The 21606-nt window shown below is 39.0% G+C and overlaps 1 pseudogene; it reads right to left on the reverse strand.

Moving 5' to 3' along the window:
* Positions 1-7371: 7371 nt before the first annotated feature.
* Positions 7372-9866, reverse strand: LOC137572529 (interaptin-like; annotated as a pseudogene).
* Positions 9867-21606: the final 11740 nt, after the last annotated feature.

Raw genomic sequence — 21606 nt, forward strand, 5'->3', positions numbered from 1 at the left:
TCCCACCCTAGCTCTTGTAACCAGAGCTCTTGCATAAACACCTTGGCTTGAATCACAAAGGGAGCCAGCCAGCCAGCGGGATCGAATAACTTGGCGATCTGCCCGAGGACTTCTCGCTTAGTATAAGCTGACTTGACATCTTGGGGTGAGATGACAAAATAAAATTCATCCGTAGTCGCTTTCCATCGGATTCCCAGTGTTTTCGCTGTGCTGGCCTCTTCGATGTCGAGGAAATCAGCATTCAGTAAATGACTCTTTGGAATACAACTGAGCACGCTCTTCACATTCGATGTCCACTTGCGCAAGGGAAAGCCAGCTGAACCCAGAGCGTCTTGAAGTTCATTGACCATTGCGATTGCCGTTGTTTCATTATGAGCCCCTGCCAGGACATCATCGACATACATATAGGACTTGATAATATCGCTAGCCAAAGGAAATTTGGATTGTACATCACTTGCGAGTTGCTGAAGTACTCGGATGGCTAAGAACGGAGCACAGTTAATGCCAAACGTGACGGTATTCAGCTCGTAATCACCAAGTTGCCCCTCTTTATTTCGGAACAGGATCCTCTGAAATGGCGTATGGATTGGATCGACCATAATTTGGCGGTACATTTTTGTGATGTCGGCATTGAAAACTACTCGGAAAAAACGCCACTTGAGAATCTGAGTAGTGAGATCGGACTGAAGTACCGGACCAGGGTAAAGTATGTCGTTGAGACTTACTCCGTTGGTGGACTTGCTAGAGGCGTTAAAAACTACCCGTACCTTTGTTGTGGTGCTGTCGGGCTTGAAAACCGCATGGTGTGGCAAATAAAAATTGTTATTAGTGCCGTCAAATGGAACCTGACGCATGTGGCCCAAGTCCAAATATTCTTGGATGACGGCGTCATACTCAGTTTTTGCCGGAATATTTTTAAGGAGTCGGCTTTCGTTTTTTAGGAACTGAGCCAATGCCCCTGGTCTGGAATGACCAAGGTTGATGTTGGTTGGATCTCGAAACGGAAGTGAGACCGTATATCTCCCCGAAACATCTCTTCTTGTGGTCTTCTGGAAATTGACCTCGCAAACAGAGTCAGAATCTCCTACCGGTTTGCCCGGTAGATCCTCCACCTCCCAAAACCTTGTGAGAAGAGTTTCAAGTCCCTCCTCTCTGCTAACTGCGACCCTCGTGGTGAACGCGGCACATGAACTGACGGGGACCCCTTGCAACGGGCCTGAAATGACCCAACCGAATCTCGTCTCTTGAGCCATTAAAGATCCGCACACTTCGGTCTGGATGCCGGAAAGAGTCACCGCTGGTATTACATCAATGCCAAGGAGTAGATCGATCTTTGCCTTTAATCTGAAGGAGGGGTCGGCTAGAGGAATATTGGGCATTCCTTCCAGTGTGGCTTGGGCTATCGTACATGACGGCAAATCATCAGCAACTTGGGACAAGACAAACGCTTCTATCTCGATCTGGACTGGAGGTCCATGCGATGACCGAATGCTTATGTGACAGACCTTCAAGGTTCTATTGACCTTTCCGTTAATGCCTGTCACTTCGGCCCTGACAGTTTGGAATGGTAACTTCATGAGTCGGAACATTCTTTCGGATATGAAATTGGCTTCAGAAGCCGGGTCTAATAGCGCCCGTGAAGCATAAGTAGTGCCCTTGTGCCAAAAGTCCACGATCGCTGTACCTAGCAACTTATCTCGTGAGGACCTTGCCTCAGAGGTAAAGTAAGTCCGGACAATATTGTGCGAACTGGGCTGGGCTGGGACCGACGTTGGATTATTCTCCGGTCGGGCGTCCTTGTGCAAGAGCGTATTGTGACGCCCCTTGCACGTGAAGCAATTGTGCTGACTCGGACAGTCTTTTACTTGATGTCCTCTTGCGAAACAGTTCAGACAAAGGGACTTTTTCTTTATGTATGCCACCCTCTCTGGCACCGTCATCTGAAGGAAGCGGGGACATCGACGCACCGGGTGATTCTCCTTCATACAGAGATCACAGGATTTTGGTTTGGTGGTCACCTTGGCTTCAAATGTATTAGCCTTTCGGGTGGCTGGAATCGGATTTCGTGGAGGTTTCGATGTGGGAACCGAAATTGCCATTGCAGTTGTATTTTCCACCGCTTCGAGCGTACGGAACCGCTCAGTGAGGAAATCGTCCATCATTTGCCACTCTGGAATGGCAGTCTTGTCTCCCAGAGATTGCTCCCATAATGAAAGGGTATTCTTTGGCAATTTGATGGAACAGAAAAATACGAACATGCCTCCCCAAGTGGTTACTGGCAGGCCACAGTGCTCAAAAGCGCGAATGGATGCCTGCAGAGCATTCTGATGATCCTGTAATGCTTTTCCGGACTCATGGGAAATTTGAGGCAGGTCAAGAAGTGCTCGGAATTGGCTGTTCACGATAAGTCGCTTATTTTCGAAACGCTGTTTAAGTGCATTCCATGCCGTTTCAAAACCATCATTTGTAAGCGGGAATTTTGCTACAATGAGGTTGGCTTCACCCCTCGTTTTCGCTAGGAGATGGTACAGCTTTTCAACAGGGGAAATTCGCGAATCGCTTATGTAGATGGCTGTAAACAAGTCACGGAACGTGGGCCATTTTAAATAATCTCCCGTAAAGACTTCTGTGTCAATGGGTGGCAATCGACAGCCTCGTTCTGCTGGTGCAGAGGTAGGCGCATGACGGTTCGGAGGAGTCGGAGCAGACCCTTCATGGATAAGCTCGTTTAATCGAGCCGTGCATCGCTCGTAAACTTGATAGCATTTGTCATATTTAGCTTGGATGGCTAAATCTTCAGAGCTATCGTCTTTACCATCTGAGAGTGCCTCGCATTTCTCATATTCCTGCTCGACCTTCTCCCACAACGCTTGAACTCGGTCACGACGGACTTGGAGCGTAAATACGCTGACCTCGGACAGTGACGTGACGTGGGTGTCGACTTCAAACTGACTTAGTTTATCGCAAATGGAAACAAACTTCTTCAAAGCCATGGTGGAAGCAGCTAAAACCCTTTTGGTCTCGGACCGAGTGACTCTTGGGGCGGTTACCAAAATCTGTGGAAGTGGTACCAATGATTTGACCTCTTTTTGGCTTGCTCGTCGTGGCTCTGACGTGGCTTGCTGAAAGGTCGTGCTCGATGGTGCGGACTTGAGAGTTAGTGGACTAGAGAGGGTCTGAAATGCTCGGGAAGGAGGAGTAGTAGGGCTGGTACTCCTCTGGCGCTGACCTGGAGCAGCAATTGAGGATTTGCTCGGGGCGGAAGTGTTCTCAGCAGCTTTCTCGTCTTTTGACGGGCTCGTGCTCATAACCCCAGAGAGTGGCGGTTATAAAGTGGTGAGCTGGCTTGGCACGGCTTGAAAATTAGCCAAAAAGACGAACTGGAACGTTTGGGAAAAACTGGAACACTACCAAACCACCTGACGAACGGCTTTGAAACGCCTTGAAATAGATTGAAAAACCAGAAAACGAGCTGGTACGTTTGGAATGACTTGGAACACTGCCAAAAAACCCTAAGAACGGCTTGGAACACCTTGGAATTCAAATATAACTACAAAGATGCGACTTGGAGCGGGTGGAAACACTTTGGAATTGAAAATAGAAACAAAGATAAGACTTGAAACGCTTGGAAACACTTTGTAATTGGAATCTAACTCCAAAGATACGACTTGGAACACGCGGGAATACTTTGGAATTGAAATATAACTCCAAAAATACGATTTGGAACACGTGGGAATATTTTGGAATTGAAATATAACTCCAAAAATGCGACTTGGAACGCGTGGAAACACTTTGGAATTGGAATCTAACTCCAAAGATACGACTTTGAACGCGTGGGAATACTTTGGAATTGAAATATAACTCCAAAAATACGACTTGGAACACGTGGGAATATTTTGGACTTGAAATATAACTCCAAAAATACGACTTGGAACACGTGGGAATACTTTGGAATTGAAATATAACTCCAAAAATACGACTTGGAACATGGGAATATTTTGGAATTGAAATATAACTCCAAAAAATGCGACTTGGAACGCGTGGAAACACTTTGGAATTGGAATCTAACTCCAAAGATACGACTTGGAACGCGTGGGAATAGAATAAACAAAAACGCGGAACACAAATTTTTACCAATTAAATATTATTCGATTTTTTCCTCAACGTGACCCTTCAACATATATACCCCACAAAGTGCCTGCCAACCTAGGGTATACAGCACAGCTACTTTTGGTCGTTTGCTTTGTGCCGGTCTTTGGCACATGAGCTTGCAGCTGTGCTGGTATACTGCAGTTAAGCGGTACTTATGTATGCACGTATGTATGTACATATGTATATAGGCTGCAAGGGATAGCGGGATTTGTTCGCGGTGATGGAAAAATATATTTGTGTGCGAAAAAATTAGAAATTTTTGTGGAATACATATATGTATGTATGGATATGTATATGAGAATCAATATGTAAAATTTTATGTATGGAAAAAAATATGTATATGTATATGGATATGAATATATATATGTAAAATTTTATGTATGGAAAAATATGTATATATATGTATGTGTATGGATATGTAAAATGTTGGAGTATATATATGTATTTAAAAATTTCTTTTTTTTTTTTTTTTTTTAAATATGAAAATATGGAATGGCGATATGCAGAGGTGTGAATGGATCGGATTTCTTTATATAAATTAATGGTTTTTTTTTTTTTTTTTTAATATGATTTCTTTTGCTGTGTCTAACCGATATGCCCCCAACTTTATAGGGTGTCTGGTCACCAGAAATGTCTAAGTGTGGCTTTTATATGTGAGAGGGTGGTTCACTTTCGTTTTTTTTTTTTTTTTTTTAAAAATCTTTATTATTCGTATTGAAAATTTTCTTCTCTTCGTTGGAACCACCTTTCACTGCGCGCACACTTTTCCCAGGAGTGGACTGTATTTGCACAAACCCTTTATTTTTGGATTTAATGTAGCACTGGATATGTTTGTAATTTTTGTCACATTCACACACTCTGCTTGCATATATATATATTTTATATGTAGGAGATCACTTTTTCCGTAGGTTTGATTCACTGCATACATACATATGTGTTAATATTATTTTGAAATTGCGAAAAAATATATATTGGAAATAGGCAAATGAAATATGGCGCCTTATATACTTGGCCTATATATGCCAAAGTGCGAAAAAAAAAACTTGAAGTGGGCGAACCAATATGGCGCCTTATGTACTGGACACATATATATGTATGAAAATTTGGGGACCAAAATTTTCTCTCCTTTGAGGAGGAAAAATTTGCGTGAAAGTAATTTTTACTTGGATTAGGAGAATCAATGGCAACAATTATATGTATGTGAGTATGGGTACGGATGCTGGAGGCATGTACATGTACTCATATACCTATAATTTGCAAAAAAAAAATTACTTAGCTTGAAATATGGATGAAATTCCACCGATGCTAGTGGTTCGAGAGGATCTTAGTATCCGGCTCGAAGGACCAAATGTTTGTGTAGGGGGGTCGAATTTCCTTCTGGTTGATGGCAGCTAGGTGAACTTTTCCTTTTCCCTTTTTCCTCCCAGTAAATTGGTTGACACGCAGAGAGTATTTTCACTTCACTTCATGTATTCAGGTATAAACTTCAACTAACTCTAGCTTAGCTTAAGAGCAGGGCACCAAGCCCCGCTTGGAGCGGAGTGTGGGGAGTTCTTTCGTGGGGAGAGCGATGGGCACCATCGGGAGAGCGGCGCGAGGTGAAAGCTTCCGCCTCCTTTAACCCTTGTGTTGCCCGGTTGGGCATAAACACTCAATATTATCAAATTTTTTTACATGCTCGAATACACCATATTGCTCTTTTAATTCTTTTAGCGATTTGCAATTGTACATTGAGAACTTGAACTCGCTTTTAATATTAAGCCCATCAACTATGTACCGTATAACCGCCGCGTCTTCGATTTTTCCAGCACTAGCAATTTTTCTCATATTCAGCATATATTCGTGAAACGATTCACCACTGTGCATTTTACGATCGCGTAGCTGTTGATGTAGGTCAGCGCTACTCAAATTTGACTCGAACTCACAACACAACATTTGTATCAAACTCTGAAAATCACTCACTGTTTCTGACTCGAGATATAACTGTGCCGCACCACTCATTTTATTTCTCGCTTGCACATACATCTGCTTGTCTGTGAGCTCGTAAGCTTCGGCATTCTGTTCAAAGTTCTCAAACCATTTCTCTACCGGTACATTGTAACCGTCAAACACACATACAACTTTTTCGAAATGCTCAGGGTTTATTTTGACTTCTGCATACTTTCTCTCATCTGCTTCGATTTTAAGAGAAAACATTTGTATTAACTGTTGCATCTTTATATCTAGATCTCTGGGATCACTTTTTTCTACGTCACTAACTTCTTTCACTTCCATATTATTTTTTATCGATTCTTCATCTTCCACTAAACCGAACGTTTCGTTCAAGGTCTTCTTTTCAACAATCTTGGCGAAATTTCGGTTTTTCGCGACTTCGTGGCGCCGACTGTTCGAGAACGATTTCTTAGAAAAGCTACCGCGCACTACTGGAATTTTCACAACTGTACAACTTTTATTTGGATGTTTTGTACCAACTTTTACAAAATCAACCGCAACTTTACAACTTTATTGTTTTTTTTTTTTTTTAATTCCAGCACAACCGCGTTTACATTTTTCTAAGAACTTTCTCCACATTACACATGCACTAACACACACAAAACCGGCGAGCCCCCAAATGTGAGGTTAACATTATATTTGTAATAGTTTATTGTACATAATAATATTAACTGAAATGTTTAAATTGAGGTGTAGTACATATTTCTTTTAGAATAATAATTGATTTCATAACCGCCGAACGCTCTCGTAACCCGTTTATCTCTTGCCCGTTCTCGACGACGACTGCCCTTAGACTCTCTCTCTCTTCGATGCCTCTGCCTCTCAGCTGCTACACGACTCGAAAATAGGGGCAATCTCTGATCAGTGTGCCCATCTCGTCTTTACATATATACATACATGGATCTACATACGTGTAACTGTGTCTCCCCAATGTTTGTATGAGTTGAGTGTGTGTCCTTTTTCAAATCTATAAATTTCTCGCAGCTTTTTTTTTTTTTTTTTTTTTTTTTTTTTTCTCTTTGTTTAAATTACAATTAATAAATTACAATTATGCATACAAGTGTAAAATATTAAAAACAAAAAATATCTAACATTTAAAAATATATGTATATAAAATTGCATTAAGTGTGTTCTTTATTGCAGCTGGTTGGGCCCAGGAAGTGTCATGGATACGCAAGTTGGAGCAACTTCTTCTAGCAATAGCACCAGAAAAGTAGCGCCAGCACTTCAGTTCACATTAGTTGACTTGACGGCAACTGTACCCGGTGCTATATCCATGCCAGCGTTGTCCAGACATCTGAGCTTCTGGTACATGTTTATGTAGTGAGCTTGCAATTGCTTCTGATAGCCCAACACCTTGTCCTTTTCGGCACACCATTGGCGCTTCTCAAGCTCTAGATTGATACGAAAATCATCTGATCTGACGTAATTTTGCGATATCCTCAGCGTATGACGTAGACTCTTCGATAAGAGTATCTAGCGTTTGTTGTTGATATTGCTGGGGTGGGGTGGCTTTCTCCCGTTCATTCTCATGTTCGTCGTTGCCCTCCCTGATGTTTGGTACTATTGAGTATTTTCGAGTCTTCTGGCATATATCATTTAGATTATCCAGTTGTTGTTTCAGCCGAGTATAACGACCGCATGGCTCTTCACCGTATTCGTGTGCTACGGCCAAATCAGATAGTTCTTTGCGCAATTTTTCCAGCTCATTGGTCAGGGCACTTATGACCTGATTCTTAAGTCCAATTATCTTATTCAGTTGCTGTTGCTGTTGCTGCTGCTGATCCTTTGGTTGACTTTGGCATAGACTTGTTTCACAATTGCTGTTGCTATTATTATCGTTATTGTTGTTATTGTTACTGTGCTTCAGACTGACAATAGCATGATCTTTGAGATGAATATCAAGCTGAAGATACAAAAACAAATTGTACAACGAATTAAATATGATAATCCAAATTGGTATCCCTGACGTTTTCACTTACATGGGCCTCCTTGAGCTGTGTTTTAAGTAAAGCTATCTCGCCATTTCGTTCGCATACTTTCCATTCGCTATCCTCCAACTGTATACGCAAGCCGACGACAGTTTTACGGGCCTCCTCCAGTTGGTTACTGCTGCGAGGGTGTTCCAACTGCTGCTGCAGCTTCTGCACCTGCTCCGATTGCCGCAAATTATGCTGTTTTAATTGGAATTGCTGTAGGGCCAATAGCTGTTCCATTTTCTTAAACTTCAACTGATACTCGCGTTGTTGGCCCTCGTAAAAGAGTCGCAGCCGTTGCGTTTCATTCTCCCAGTAGGCCTCTTTGTCCTGGCAAGAGTGGAAATAGAAAAAAAAGGAATAGAGTTTAGTTCGACGGGCAGTTCGCTAGATATCTAAATGTAACCTTTTGTACTTGGAAAATTACTTTCTCATTATGTTCCATTGTCTGACGCAGATAGGACAGCTCAGAGTCACGATCCTTTAGAGTAGCCTCCAGCTCAGATATGCCAGAGTCAGAGGGTGATGGGGTTAGATCGCTGCCATTGACGGCGTTATTGGATTTACTAGAAAAACCAGAGACCATGTAAATTTTGGGCCTTTGTGTCTGAATGACATTAGTTAACCTATTAGCATCATGGTGTACACCCATGCAGTCAAGATTGGGATTTTCTTCTTGGGCGGAACGCTGCGTTATCCTGTGATTCCGTCTTCGGGCCGCCAAATGTCGCAAGTCCGTTGTGCCTAAGAGCATATTGGATGTTCAATGGATCTCAAACAGTTCACCGATATATCTTTCGTTGTTCACTTAAGGGATCTCAATATATGTACATATTGCCAAACTTCTGAGTAGCTGCTGGAGGTAAAGGCATCAATGAGGGTGTCGATCCATATCCATAGCGTTCTGTCTGTCTATTCACTATTGCCGGTTGATGGTACATCTGTTGCTGCTGTTGTTGTTGTTGTTGCTGTTGTTGTTGAGTTTGTTGCTGTTGTTGTTGCTGTATACGATAGTCCGGCTCAAATGGAATAGGCTTAAAAACAATCGGTCGCAGAAAGGTTCACTGCTTTGATTCTGAGAGAAGTGAAGAACAAATCATCGTCATCGTTGATAAGATCTAACCAAAAAGACCTCACCTGTTCCACTGGCTCGCCCAATAGTGTTGGCTTATTAATCGCCAAACGACTACCGCCAGCAGCAGCAGCTATAGCAGATCCACCCGTAGATCCAACTGCTATAGGCGTGGTCCGTCGCTGATTGAGACTTAGAGTGGCTGGCAAAGAGTGAAGCGCCTCTTCGCCCACACAACTTCGACTCAACTCGAACATTTGTCTTATATTTTGAAATTTGCTACCTAGCTGAGAGCTGGTAGCTCCAAGACACACTCCTCCGCCTCCACCAATTCTAACAGCAACCCCACCATCATCCAGATTACTATGACTGCCAAACTTCTGGCTAAGACGGCGTTGCTCTTGACGTGACTTCAGAGTACCCGTGTGAGGAATAAAGTGCTGACCAGCGGCATGGTGAAACTGCAGCAATGGCGAGCCCAATGCGGACTTACCCAGATTCGGGGTACTCCTCAAAGCCAATGGAGCGTTATTCTCCAGCGAGACACTGCGTTTGTGGCCGCGTTTGCCCAAGGGTAGACTCAGTGTGGACCCTGCTGGCGGTGTGGCAGCACATGATGGAGGTGCCAGAGGTGCAATTGTGGCCGAAGCTGGCGACACGGCATGGGCAGACATTGTCATTGGACTGGCTGCTGCTGCTGACATGCTGATACTGTTACGAGGTATCTGAAAATATCAGTAGGATGGCTTTTACTTTCAATGCTCTCAGATGAATTTATTTAAGATATCTTTACTATCGATCTAACTAACTGATAATCACAGTGACCTAAGTCTCAAAACGTATTCAAAATTAGCCAAAAGTTGTAGCTAAATTTATGGTATTTCATTTATCAAAGCCAAAAGACAATTTACTAATGATAAACAAATGATCATGACCAAATGCTATTTCGTTTTCAAACTTTTTTTTTTTTTAAATTTCATTTATTGGTTAATTGAGTTAGGTTGACTTAATAAATAACAGTATATCATTTTTTTTTTCAACTTATGCTAGTCTCTCATCGAGCTCTCGGCAGAAATAGATGTTTGTAATTTAGACTTTCTTTTCAAAAATAAATTTGTTTTTGTATATATACTTAAAAGCTAAATTAGTGTAATAAAACCAAAATCGATCGCAACAAAAAGTAAGGAAAAAATATGCGTAAGTAGGGTAGTTTAAGATAAAAGAAGAGAAGAAAACAAATTTTAAGACCGAGCCTCAATTTCTATGAGCCACCAGAAAAGCTTCCTTGATGCTAACTGGAATCCTTTGTCTCTGATCGATAGACATGTATCAAATCTTTTATTTTCAACAGTTAAGCTTTTTGATTGTATTGACTTATTATTTGCTCTTCTCAGAATGTGGTAAAGGATAGGTATGCCGCAACTGTCTTGTATAAATCCTCTTTTATCTAGAAAAAGGAATGATTCAGGGGGTGAGAACCCGTTACAAATTGCTTGCTCTAAGTAGAGATCATCTTCATAGTATGGAGCTTTAATAAGATCGTTAGAGCTCTCCAGACAGCGGCAGATGTGCCTTCTAATAAGATTTATAATTTGATTATCAATCCTTATTATACTTGCAGCGTTATAAAGTTTATTGTTGGAATAAAATCTTATCCAGTTACTAGCTGGAGTTCTATATAATGAGGTGCAAGCTCTAAGAATCTTTCTTTCAAACATTCTAATTCTTTCCATGTATGATGGTGAAATTAAGTACCATATTGGGCAACCGTACGTTATTATGGGCCTGATGACAACTTTATATAGCAAGACTTTCACTTTTTTATTGAGTATTTTGGAGCTAAATGCCTTTCTGTACAATTGATATGCGCTCATTGCCTTGGAGAGTTGTAGATTGATGTGATCATTAAAGTAAAGGAACTTGTCAAAATGTACCCCCAAGTATTTCACCCTATTAGCGAGAGGAATGGGTTCGTTGGACATGTTAGAGACAACTTGGAATCTTTTCCAATTTTTTCTGATATTATAATTGCATTTGCTAATTGGAGGTCGAAAAAGAATACTTTCGCATTTACTAATATTTATTTTAAGATGCCAGTTTAGTGTAAATTCTTCTAGTGTATTGAAGCTTTTTGTAGGTTTTTGTTAATTTTGGCTATTGTTTTGTCTGCATTGTAGATAACAATATCATCAGCGTAGGCTATAATATTTTCAATTTTTTCCAGTAAATCGTGTATAAAGATAGTAAACAACGTAGGTGCATTTACGGTGCCCTGCTGCAAACCATTGATTGCTTTAAACTGTGAACTACTAGTTGTGCCATTTAAATGAACCACAAACTTCCGAAATGAGATCATATTGTATATTGACATTAGAAGGTGTAAGGGGAATTTGAAGCTAATTAATTTTGCAATTAGTCCTTTAATCCAAACCGTATCAAATGCTTTTTCAAGATCGACAAAACAAGCGCCAACAACATGCTTTTTGTTCCAATTCCAGTTGATTTCAGATGTTAAGAGGTTCATTGCATGAAGTGTTGAGTGATTAGATTTAAATCCGAACTGTTTATTGCATACGATTTTGTTTTTGGCACAAATTTTATGTATGCTTAAATTAACTAGTATCTCAAATACTTTGCTTATATTAGGGAGTAGACTAATAGGTCGTAGGTTATTTATTTCGTTCTTGTCTACCTTTTTCTTTGGTATGACTACTATTTAGCTTAGCAGTTTTCCAAAAAGAGGGGTAATATGCGTTATTTAACATGTTGTTAAAAATTGAACAATATTCAAGAAGAAGGCCTTTTGGTATATGTTTCAGAATTAGGTTTGGGATTTCATCGATTCCTGATGAGGTTTTAGGCTTTAAGTTAACGAATATTGCACTTAGTTCATTGCTTGTAATAAAATAGTCATCAGTCTGGCTTTTTGTTAGGCAATTAGCTCTTTTGTTTACGCTGAATTCAATAAGTGTAGATTGTATGTTGTCAAATCTATTTTTAATATCTAAAAATTGATTGAAACAGTACTCTACATTGCTATGGACAGAATTGGTCCCTGCACTCTGTTTTTCAGAGTGGACCACTTCAAAAAAATTACCTATAAAGTTGAGAATGGCTTGCTCATTTTCCAGCACTAAATTGTTTGAACCAGGGTCTTTGTAAAGAAAATCGGAGTGTGTATTGGCCTTTTGCAGGAGGTTTCTGAAATCGACAGTGTCTGGTATGGTTATGTGATCTAAAGTATGGCTGATACCTTTAAGAAAACATTTTTTAATTGTTGCAAATTTAAGTGGATCAGAAGGAGTTAAGTTAAGAAGCTGTGACCCCACCATCTTGTTGTAGTGCAATATTATGTTTTCAGTCATAAGTTTCTTGATAAGTTTTAATTTGGTTTTTGCTAGTTGTAGAGTAGAGAGTGGAACTATTTGCTCTAGTCTATTGTGTTTTTTATAAGTGTTAGGACCTTGCTTTTTTCTTTTTGTAATTTTTTGATAACACTACTTTTAGTGAGTATGTCTAGTGTATGTGTATTCTTGTATTTTGGTACACTTTTATTGATTGCCGTTGTAAGGATCTTTTCTAACTTCAGTAAGTGATAGTCTATTTCTGTATTAGATAAATTATAATCATTGGGAGTAGGTATTTCTCTTTGAAGCAAGGACGAACATTTATTCTTAAATGAGACCCAGTTGGTCCTTTTAAAATCGCGTTTTAATAATTGTCGTGGTTCAGAAAGAAGAAAAAAATCGTCTCTACCCTGGCAAGATACATTTATTACAATTGCACGGTGGTCACTATCAAAGTCCAAGCATTCTAAGCAGTTCACAGATTCATTAGTTTTGTGTATCATTAAGTTAAATTCTGACAGGCAAATATCTAAGAAGGAGCTTGATCTTTCGAAAGATGGTGTTTGAGAGGCATATAAATTACAACGATACCTAATTTCGTTGCGACACAAGAAGTTTTGAAGAGAGTTACCCTTTGGATTGCAGCATGAATTGCCCCAATTTGTATGTTTACAGTTCATGTCACCAGCTATAATATAGTGGTGGCTAGTGTTGTCAAGCTTAAGAGTTTCAAATAAAATGTTAAGTTCGTTTTGAAATGAACCGCTTTCGTTTCCTGAAGGACAGTATACGGCAGCCAGAAATATGCATTTATTAGACTGTAAATAAAGCTTTACCACACATGCCTCAATGTGGGAGAAAAGGTTTAAATTGTGATTATATTGTCTCTGATATTTTATACTATTTTTTATTAGTATTGCGACGCCTCCCCCTCTGGAACCGATGTCCTATCTTTTCTTATTACTTCGTATCCGTTTATGTACAATTTGTGCATGCGATTGAGCTTGGTTTCATTCAACATAAGGATATCAGGCTTGTTTTCAATAATGAACTGATTGAGCTCAATTCTTTTGGATTTACTAACTAGTGAATTTACGTTAATTGAAATTATTTTTAAAGTATTTTTAATGTTCGTGGGGTGCCTGATAGTATTGGGTTAATGGTGTTTGTCTTTTCTTATCCCTGATCCTCTGTTGGAGTTCTTTGTATCGCTCGCATCCTTTATACGAGGCCGGGTGGCCACTCTTCTTGCAGAGTACACAGAACAGTTTCTCCTTGTTACACTCAGAGTTTTTGAGGATGGGGCAGGGTGCGTCGCCGTGCTGGGCACCACATTTCACACATCTAGATGGAAGGTTACAGTTAGCAGAACTGTGAAAAAAACGTTGACACTTTCTACATTGAGGAATCTCCGCTCGGCGCAATGGTTCCCATTTAATGCAATGATGTTGAATCGCCTTAATTGCTTTTTAAAGCATTTGCGCTGCTTTCTGCGCTTATTTGCACCAAAAACATAGGTAAGACAATTTTCCGTTCCACAGAGGATTTTGTGCTGAAGGGTTTTACTTGTACGAATTTTAGAGCTTCTGATTCAAAAGTTTTTAAATCACTGAAAATTTCCTGTACGTCTGAATCCCCACATAGGCCTTTCATTAGATATGTTTTGGTTTTGAGGCTCCTAGGTGTATAGGAGAAAAATTGAGCGTTGGATTTTTCCAGGTGGCCACGTACTTTTATGTAATCGTTCATGTTTGTCAAGAAAACGGCAGTTTTGTTTTGGTTTAGTTCTCTAATAGTGAATTGTGTAATTTTTAAACCAGTTTTAATTAGTTTTATTATTTGTTTTGCTTCAATGTTAAACACATTTATTGGGGGTATATGTTTGTTGTTGTTTTTGCTGGACTTTTTAATATTTTCTGCATTGGGCCCTGTACCCGCCGTTATAGTTGAGGTGATTTTTTGCAGCTTTGGAAGTTGACGGTGATGGTATGGGCTCATCTGTTGAAGCTGTTGTTGTTTTTGTTGTTACTATATCGCAGTTTTTGCTTTGTGCACTATTTCTTTTATTGAGACCAGCTTGTAATTGCACATGCTGCGTAAAGCTTTCAAGCACTTCTTCGTCGCACCGTTGCGAATCAATGTCTAATAATTCGTAGTAGTTAGTGCATTTACGCGGAGCTTTTTTTTCATGCTTTGTGGGAGAGTAAACACTTTTTCTTTTTCTGGAGTTACCTAGTATTTCTTCTAGGTCCATATCATTAGAATTGACGTCCATATCGTCGAGAGCATTATGCTCAAACATAATTACGGGCTGCTGCCTCTATGGGCAGTTAGTATTTGTATTAAACACTCAAAAAATAATTAATTGTAGAAAAGAAACTACAGAAACACCAATTGTTAAGCACTTAATTTCTTGACACGTCTGCTTCTCACCGCTGTCAGAATCGAACTCATTCGTTTTCAAACTAGTTGAGAGCTGAGGTTTGATTCAAGAAATGAAGTAAATATTAAGACTTCGATTGAGGTATACGAAAAACCTTACTTAATTACATCAATGCACATATGTATGTGGACACTTGCTGCATTTCTCTACACAAGATTTACAGCATTCTTTCGTTCATCTTTTTGGTTTTTGCACTGGGTTCGAATGCGGGCTTACATGCTTTTTTGGTGGTCTTTCTGCATGAGGTGGTGACTCTATGCCGCACCTCACCTTCCCTCACCTGATCGATCTGGTTGAGCATTGGCCTTAGACTCAGTTCGATCTTCCAAACCCAACTGGAAACTAACTGTGCAGAAAGCATCGACAGTCTCGCACTTTCCCATATTTCGATTTTTCTTGTCCATCTGAACTTGTCTCTTTCTCGGTTTTTCAACTTGTTTTTTGCGTTTGGTTTCTTCTTTTATTGGAACCAGACACTTGCGACTTGCGCAGACAATGAAAACAAATGGGAGGATGGGTGGATATCCTTGGAGCACATATCGTTTCTTATCAAAGGTTATGTTTTGTTTAACTCGGGATACATGACACATTCAAATGTGATTTACCAATAAAAAGCTGTAGCGACTTTTTCGAACATACCCAAAATTGGCGTTGTCAAAAATAGCAGAGCATTGTGGCTTTTAATCGGATTTGTATTTAAATTAGAGCAATTTGCCGAATAAACAATAGAAATTAGTTGAATATTTACGAATACCTTTTACAAATAATGCTTTCCGCACCCACAAAGAGTTGTTGATTGTTGTCCAGATTAATCAAGACCTTCATTTCGACCGTTAATTTTATCGTTTGTCCCTACCGCAACTTTAGGCATTTATAACAATAAACTGTCAAATTGTGTGCGATAAATTAAGGAATTTGAGAACATATTTCAGTTCACACTGATCAAAGCCAACATAATAACCCAACGTATAACCGCGACACATATGTACATGTATAGTACTACGAATTGGGAACGTCCAAGTTTATTATTCAAATATTCGTAATGCGATCTTAGGACATTTGTCTTTTTCCGGATCGTGCTTTTACTACGCGATCTATAAGGGCAGAATTGGCCGTTGGCTAACAAAACAGCTTAATAGACATACATACATATGTACATTTGTTTTTCGAAATTTGAAATATTTGTTTCACCTTGTGTATGGTATACCCAAGTCGTCGAGTCGACTTACTTAATTCTAGTCATATGCTAGGTTAGTTGTTTGTGACAAAAGTACATTTGTATTATATTTTCTTTAGTGTTTCTGATTTGGTGAAGCCGCTTCACTCTAGAGCCTAGATAGCCTACGTTTCTATAGTCTGCAAAGCTTATAGAAAATTGCCCATCCCGCAATCTTACGAAAAGAATTATAACTTGTGTTTTATTTCTTTATTTATATAATTCTTTCTGGTCAAATTTCTTACGAATTTCAAAAGTTGAAAAAATATTCTTTTTTTCATAAGCTTCATAAAACTGTCAGAGTCCATGTAAAGCTTGACCGCTTTATTTTCTTTGGGGCACGCGTTCAAAATGTTTCTATTGATGACCGCCCATTTATCGGTTTTCAGACCTGCATTTTGTCGTTCGAGTAAGTCGAAAATATTACCCAAGCAGTTTTGTATTTTTGGCAATACAACTTGGATGAAAAACAGCCTCGTATCGTTCTATTGAGCAGTTTACATACAGCACCCACTCCATGGTGACTTCCAATGTATTCCAGATTCTAGAACGGAAGTTTCCATATTACTCTCTAGAGTCCCGACAGCCTACGTTTCTATAGTCTGCGAAGCTTATAGAAAATTGCTTCAGCAGACGGCAGAAGTTTTGTTGTTCCAGGCGGATTCTTAAATACTTTAAACTACTTGCTTGTTTAGTCAAATTGAATTAAGTGATACGCTTTACAAAAAAAAAAAAAAAAAAACTTAACAAATAACCGAAACTAAAAATAGCACCACTTGCAGTACAAAAAAACAAAACGTCATCTAAAACCAGGTTTTGGAGGAAAAATCGTATCGTTAAGATGAAAAATTGTTTGGTTCTTTTAACAAAATGATTCGAAAAGCGATCAATTTCAAACAGAGGCCTGAAACTCGCAGACAAAAGACCAAGCGGAAGCAGCAAAGAGACGTCCCCTTAATGCGAGAGAGCAATAGGGATTCTTTTAAGGTTGTAACTGATCTGAAAAAGGACTTTAACGCATAAACTGGGGTCCAAATTGTTCGCAACTACATATGTATGTACCTTTGGGAGAACAATTCAAGTTTCCAGCCGAAGAAAGCCTTCACTTTTAAACGCAAGACATAATGCCTTGCTTGTTCGCTCTTAAACTTTTAGTACCGGGTAATGCGTTTAAAAAAATTTAAGAAAAGTAAAAGAAGGGAAAATAATACCAAAAATAGTTTAAGTTGCTGTTGCTTTCATTTCGAGAGCCAAAAAGCAACTGTTAAAGCGTCACACAATTCGGCACCCCGTGTACCATTAGGTATGGGGAAAGCTTCGATTAACAATCGATAAAAAAAACAATCGATTTTGTCGGTTGTCGGTAAATATTTACTTACTCGAGATTTCAGTGTTGAAAAGTGGAAATAATCGGCTAAAGTTAGATTTCAGTGTTGGCAAACGCCAAATATTAGCCAAATATTTTACTTATATTATAAATTCGAGGAATATTCGGCTGCTCTGCTCCGAGTATTGTATTCTGAACTATATTTGTTCTATAAAATCAAGAAATGTTGTAAACTCAACAATATTTTCGTTTTGTTGAGAATAGTACGAACAAAAGATTAAAAAAGCCCGCGGATTCGAGTATCCAAAATTCGGCATCTGGCAACACTATCTCAACAATTTGCAAGTTTTTTTAGCCGAAAACAGCTACTTTTAGCTATAATTCCTCTAAAAACATGAATTTTCAAATTTAATTACACAAAAACTACGGAAATGAAGCAAGTAAGTCGACTCGTCGACTTGGGTATACCATTCACCAGGTGAAACAAAGGTAAATGTTTACTATTACTACTCGAGATTTCAGTGTTGAAAAGTGGAAAAATCGGGTAAAGCTAGATTTAAGTGTTGTCAAACGCTATTTTTTATTTGGCGCGCTGTTTGACTGCCCTGGTAGCCAAATATTTTAATCTAAACTCAAAAGTCGAGGAATATTCGGCTGCTCTAGCAGCCGAATATTGTATTCTAAACTATATTTGTTCTATAAAATCAAGAAATATTGTAAACTCAACAATATTTTCGTTTGTTGAGAATAGTGCGAACAAAATATTCAAAAAGCCCGCGTATTCGAGTATCCAAAATTCGGCATTTGGCAACACCATATTAAAATTGAACAGCTTTTTTTAGCCGGAAAAAGCTACTTTTAGCTATAGTCCCGCTAAAAATATTAATTTTCTTTTGTTAATTACTCAAAAACTACGAAATAAATCGCCAAGGCGCAGCTGAGGTCGTGCTCGTGCAATTTTTCTCTTTCGTTTGATACCAAAATTATGTAGTTTAAGCGCGTTTTGGGCCCGAGTAGTAATAGTAAACATTTACCGAAACAAATATTTCAAATTTCGAAAACCAAATGTATTAAATTGTTTTAACATGTTTTACTCTAGCGCCGCAACTAGCCAACGGCCAATTCTGGCCTTGTGGACTGCTTTGTAAAATACGTTCATACGCATATTTTGCATGTTTCTAGTCCGATTTTAATAAAATTTGGTAGTTTTGTAGAAATAGATAAGATTAAGTCTGCCGAATTTGAATGCGATAGTCAAAAAAATACAGGAGGAAATCGGTTTTTTCTTAATTATGGAGGCGGAAGTGTGCGTGGCAAAATATGAAAATATATATACTCTGCGCGCATGCTAAGCCAGTATACATACTAAATTTGGTGACTTTAGCTTTGTATGTTTTTAATAAAATCAGTTTTGTTTAATTTGCGGGGGCGGAAGTGGGCGTGGCAAAATTTTTAAATAGCCAACTGGCTATTTGCGCGTCTATTAAACTAGTCTGCATACCAAATTTGATGTCTCTAGCTATTATACTTTTTAAGAAAAACAGTTTTATGTGATTCCTGGGGGCGTAAGGGGGCGTGGCAAAAAGTTTCAGCAATTAGTTTCTGCGCGCTAACTAAACGGGTATACAAACTAAATTTGATGTCTCTAGCTGTTATACTTTGTAAGAAAAATAGTTTTATGTGATTCATGGGGGCGTGGCCGAAATTCCAACTAACTCTATACATACATACCAAATTTGGTGGCTCTAGCTTTTATAGTCTCCGAGATCTGCGTGTTCATACAGACGGACGGACGGACAGACGGACATGGCTAGATCGACTCGGTCATCGGATCGATTCGTTCATCCCGATCAAGAGTATATATACTTTATAGGGTCGGAGAAGCTTCCTTCTGCCTGTTACATACATTTTGGCGACTTTAATATACCATTTCACCCTATGGGTGTATGGTATAAAAATCGCCAAGCGCACCTGAGGTAGTGCTCGTGGAATTTTTCTCTTTCGTTGGATACCATAGTTTAAGCGCGTTTTGGCCCCGAGTAACTTAAGTAAATATTTACCAAATATTTGGCTACCAGGGCGGTCAAACAATGCGCCAAATAAAAGATAACGTTTGCCATCACTGAAATCCAGCTTTACCCTATTTTTCCACTTTTCAAAACTGAAATGTCGAGTAGCTTAAGTAAATTGTTTTTAACAATTGCCCTTATTATATCTTATTCTGGTGAGACTCAAACCCACGTTTTCGCGGGTTGAAGAGGTCTTTTGTGTTAGTTTAAAATTACAAGTGTTTTTATACCATACACCCATAGGGTGAAATGGTATATTAAAGTCGCCAATATATGTATATGTAAGTAACAGGCAGAAGGAAGCTTCTCCGACCCTATAAAGTATATATATTTTTGATCAGGATCAACAGCCGAGTCGATCTAGCCATGTCCGCCTGTCTGTCCGTCTGTATAAACAAGCAGATCTCGGAGCCTATTAGAGCTACAGTCACTATGTATACTCGTGTAGTATGTAAATGTATAGAGTTAATTGGAATTTTCGGGCATTTTACAAAAAACAGTTTTTCTTAAAAAGTATAACAGCTAGAGACATCAAATTTGGTTTATACACTTGTTTAGTTAGCGCGCAGAAACAAATTGTTCAAATTTTTTTGCCACGCCCACTTCCGCTCCCGAAAATAAAATAAAACTGATCTTTTCGAAAACCAACAAAGCTAAATAAAGTCACCAAATTAAAAATGTGCATGTTTTTAGTAAGCGCGCAGGATTTGCATCACTAACCATAGAATACATAGATGCGTCAAACTTAAGATTTTTTGATTACAAACGCTAGCCTGAGCGTGGAACCCCAGAGAACTTCGGCAAAAGCCGAACAGCGTAGAACCCCAGAGAGCGGCCGCAGTGTCGCTACACATCGAAAATAATTCAGTCTGCCACAGATCGCAGAACGATGAGCGCATGTCTGTGTCGCTGTGCTCTCGTTTTGCATATGTATGCGTACACTCGTCGGTACATGCTCAGGCTTCGTAGTGTGTGTGTGTGACGTGAAGTTGCACAACATCGCATTTCAATAGCTCCCTCAACCAAAATTTTTAATTTTCGACAAAAAAGCGACAATGCGAATAGGTAATGCCTCTGTAAAAAGAATATCAAGAAGTATTGGCATCAGAAGTTTTTTTTCTGTCTATTTTTTTTATTTATATAAAAATAAAAAAATAAAAATAAACAAAAAAAAACCTTCGTTAACGATAATCGAGTTGGGATTCAAACCAATATATTGCTGCCACTCCATGCTTGCAATTTATCGGAAGCTATATTATCTATACTCTGGCCATCGATATATTGAGTGGTTATCGAACTTTTTGAGTCGAATTGCAATTTTTTGAAAGTAATTGTTGGAGGAGACGTCATTGTTAACTTAGATTTGTATATATTAAAATTTCTTATATTATTTGTTTAAGATTATCGGAATTTCTACCACTGTATTTACATTAACATGTTCTAAAAGCTTTTGTTACATGGCTTATGAAGAGCTTCTAACTCATGAAAACGAAATATAAAAATGACTTCTTTCTGGAATTCGAAGAAGAGAAGACTTATTTTTCCTCACTCCACTCCACATGCTATTGAGCATTGGAGTTTTGTACCATCTGCAACTGGGCAGATCAAACATTGGCGACCGTGACAGAACCTTGCACTTCGCAAGTCCCAACATAAAAACTTAAAAACTATATAAAGTCGTTTATTCGTTCATTATATTGCATTCATCGTTACATCATCTTGGACAGTCATCATTGGACTTTTTAGCGTACATCATCATCACATTCATCATTGGACTTCTTCATCGTTACATAATCATCTTGGATAGTCGTCATCGGACTTCTTCATCATTGGCATTTGCAAGACATAATCGTGGCATTTTACAAAGGCAATCATATTACAGCGCATTGGCGCAAGTAAAAAAGAAAAACCAGAAGAACTTAGTTTCTTTAATTCATCGACTTATCATGGGGGACATCATAATCGGCTTCCATCCCTCAAATTACCTAAATTCGACGGCAAATATGGGGAAT

This window comes from Drosophila tropicalis, unplaced genomic scaffold (assembly GCF_018151085.1).
Source record: "Drosophila tropicalis isolate 14030-0801.00 unplaced genomic scaffold, ASM1815108v1 contig_381, whole genome shotgun sequence".
Taxonomy (NCBI): domain Eukaryota; kingdom Metazoa; phylum Arthropoda; class Insecta; order Diptera; family Drosophilidae; genus Drosophila; species Drosophila tropicalis.